We start from the raw sequence: 3532 nt of genomic DNA, 5'->3' as shown, positions 1-3532 counted from the left end.
ATTGCCTCTCCATGATTCCCTTGCCTACTCATCCCTCTCCACTAATCATCCTTTTGGCACATATCCCCGCAAGCAAGAGAAATGCTACATCTACCCATTCTATTCACCTCCTCCCTCACCTCCACTCAGGGCCCCAAACAATCCTTCCAGATATGAGGCAGCACTTCACCTGTGAATCTGCTGGTGTGCTCTGCTGTGTCCAGTGCTCATGATGCAGCCTCTTAAACATCGGTGAGACCTGGTGTGAATTGCGGGTTGATTTGTCAGACACCTCTGCTCCATCCGACAAAAGCAGCATTTCCATGTGGTCAAGCATTTTAATTCCTATCCCCATTCCCATTCTGGCATGTGGGTCCACGGGATTCTCTTTTGCCACAATGAGACCTCTCTCAGGGTGGAAGCTCATATTCCGTGTAAGTAACCTCCAACCCAATGGCATGAACATCATTTTCCCTTTCCAGTAATTTTACTTTTTCCCTTTCCTATTTCCCACTCTGGCCTCTTACCTTTTCTCCTCACCTGCCTGTCACTTCACCCTGATGCCTCTCCCCCTTCCCCTTCTCCCGCAGTGCGCTCTCCTCTCCTATCAGATTTCTCCTGCTCCAGCCCTTCACTTTTCCCGCCCACCTGGCTTCAACCATCACCTAGCTTACCCTCCCTCCCCTGCCCCCCACTTTCTTAATTGGCGTCTTCCCCCTCCCTTTCCTTGTTCTGTTGGAGGGTCTCGTCGACTGTTTATTCGTTTTCATAGTTGCTACTTCATATCGTGGATCCCAGGTTGGGAACCCCGTGTGTGTTGTTGTGCATTTCCAGCATCGACAGAATTTCTTGAGTTTATGATTTCCGGGAGTTATTCGAAAGAGTTCTAAAATTTAAGAGTTACTTTTTAACTTTCTAAAGCTCCTGGTGGCTCTGTTTCTATTTTTGCAAAGCAAGGGTACATTTTGTTTTAAATTAATTAACGGATTGAAAAAGATTTAAACAAGCAAGCAAAAATAACAGAAGTTTTAACATATTCGAGGGCATTTATAAAGGGTGCGAAGAGCCATTAGAAAAGTAGGAGGGGATGTAGCTCAGTGGTAGAGCGCATGCTTCGCATGTATGAGGTCCCGGGTTCAATCCCCGGCATCTCCAAAGGTTTTACTAAAGGTACATACATTTCTTAAGAAAATGCGGTCCGGAGCGACAGATCCGTTTGTTTCCTGTAGTCGAAACTACTCAATGGTGCTTATAAGAGTTGATTACAATTTATTATTTGTAAAGGTATCTATTTTCTTTTCAGTAATCTAAGCCCAAATGACAAACACTATGCAGTTTCGTTTCCTTTGGTAGTATTTGTGTGGAGTGTCTGTGTATACAGGGAAAAAAGAAGAAAGTTAGGGCTAATAAGAGTCTTAAAGGCTCTGCAAGGTCTTTTATGAAGCAATCAATTATTTAGCAACATGCACTGGAGTGGGAACAATTCCATTTTCAGTTCTGCATATCACCTTTTTGTTCTATGATCTAATATCTCTGAACTCCTGTTCTAGCTTTGTGCCTTCTCCCCTCTCCCATCAGCCAGAAGATACAAAAGTTTGAAACTACGTATCACCAGGTTCAGGGACAGCTTCTATTCTGCCGTTATCAGACTGTTGATTGCCTTTCTAGTTCAGTCAGACGGACACTTATTGTACTGGGAACCTGGCAGATTGTGAGATGACCTCATAATCTACTCTTGCAAGTTATGGTCTACCCCTGTTCTGCTCCCTGTAGCTGTTACACTTTATTCTGCATTGCTATTCTCTTACCTTGTACTACCTCAATGCATGATGTAATGAATTGATCCATTTGAAAAGAATGCTTTTTTTCTCCAGATTCGCTGTCATATTTGCAACTGGTCTATATCATGCTCTTTCCTTTGCCAGTCTTCCACAACTCCACCAATCTTGGTATCATCCGCAAACTTACTAACCCCACGCCCCCCCCTACAATTTCATCCAGGTCATTTACATACATCAATAACAGCAGACAGAGGTCCCAACACAGATCCCTGAAGAACTCCGCTAATTACAGGCCTCCAGTTCGAATGAGTCCCTTCAACCACTACCCTCCATCTTCTCTGTGCAAACCAGTTGTAAATCCAAAGAGCCAATTCACCTCAGGCCCCATGCATCTTAATCTTCTGGATGAGCATCCCAAGAGGGACTTTGTGAAATGCCTTACTAAAATCCATGTACACGACATCCACCCATGTATCTCTCTCATAACTTTGTCAAAATTTTCTATTAAGTTGGTAAGGCGCAACCTGCCTTGTCCAGGGCCATGCTGGCTCTCCCTAATTAGGCATGGGTTTCCAGATACTCATATATTCTCTCACTGAGAATATTCTCTAGCAACTTCACAACAACTCACCAGTCTATAGTTCCCAGGATTATCTCTTATTCCCTTCTTAAATACAGGTACAACATTACCACTCACCAGTGCTCCCCTATGGCTGCAGGGGACATGGAGATGCCGTTTAAGGCTCCAGAAATCTGATCCCTTGCCTTCTTCAATAACCTGGTGAAAAACCCAACAGACCCTGGGGACATTTCTACCTTTATACTCATTAGGAGGGCCAACACTTCCTTCTCCTTGACCTCTAAACACCCTAAAGTGCTGATACACTCAGCACTGATCTCCTGCTCCCCCACATCCACTTCCTTGGCAAATACTGAAGCAAAGTACTCATTAAGTCTTTCACTCACAGTGTTCACATCCAAGCAAATGTTCCCCGCTTTATTCTTGAGCCTGTTAGACTGTCCTCCAAAAGGACCACATCCTCAGTGACCCAGAGAGCTCCAGTATGGTGGCTAGAGTTGGGTCTTTATGCTTTGGCTTTTGGTAGGATCATCCATGCCAGACAGGTCAAAGGGCAGAAGCTAGAGTAAGAATGGTAATTTCTAAGGTAAGGACATGTTCGGCACAGCTTTGTGGGCTGAAGAGCCTGTATTGTGCTCCAGGTTTTCTATGTTCTAAACATCAACTGTACTTTTTTCCATAGATACTGCCTGACCTGCTGAGTTCCTGCAGCATTTCGTGGGTGTTGCAAAAGAAAATAAGCTTTCCACACTGTACCTTGGTACTTGTGACAATAATAAACCAATTCCAATTCATTTTCTCACAAAACTGTTGAATCCTTTAAGTTTCACTAACTACAAACATTATGTTCCTTAGCTGCCCCTGTGTAACTAACTCATGCGTAGCAATGATTTTCCCACAAGTGCGTATGGTTCCCTTCAGTGTTCCCCAAGGACAGATTTTTTAGCCACTTCACTTAATGTATGATATTTCAGTTTTATGAATACCAGGCATGAAATTTTCAAAACTATCCCAATGTTTATGTTGCTGAAGCTACTTCCTAAACAGTAGTTCTCAGTGAAACACAATACAGTAGAACTCCTATAATCTGGGCAACACACACAAAATGCTGGACGAATTTAGCAGGCCAGGCAGCATTTATGGAAAAGAGTACAGTCAACATTTCAGGCACTGGGGACCCTCTGGACTCTGA

General features: G+C 43.7%; 1 non-coding gene across 1 annotated transcript; it reads left to right on the top strand.

Annotated features, from left to right (window-relative positions):
- Positions 1 to 1062: 1062 nt before the first annotated feature.
- On the top strand, positions 1063 to 1134 carry trnaa-cgc (transfer RNA alanine (anticodon CGC)). Its single transcript has one exon. It is a non-coding gene; the product is annotated as a tRNA-Ala (tRNA).
- The last annotated feature ends 2398 nt before the right edge of the window (positions 1135 to 3532 follow it).

The sequence above is a fragment of the Hypanus sabinus genome, chromosome 4 (assembly GCF_030144855.1).
Source record: "Hypanus sabinus isolate sHypSab1 chromosome 4, sHypSab1.hap1, whole genome shotgun sequence".
NCBI classification, from domain to species: domain Eukaryota; kingdom Metazoa; phylum Chordata; class Chondrichthyes; order Myliobatiformes; family Dasyatidae; genus Hypanus; species Hypanus sabinus.
The sequence above is the reverse complement of the archived record's forward strand: the minus strand, read 5'-3'. Positions and strand labels throughout refer to the sequence as shown.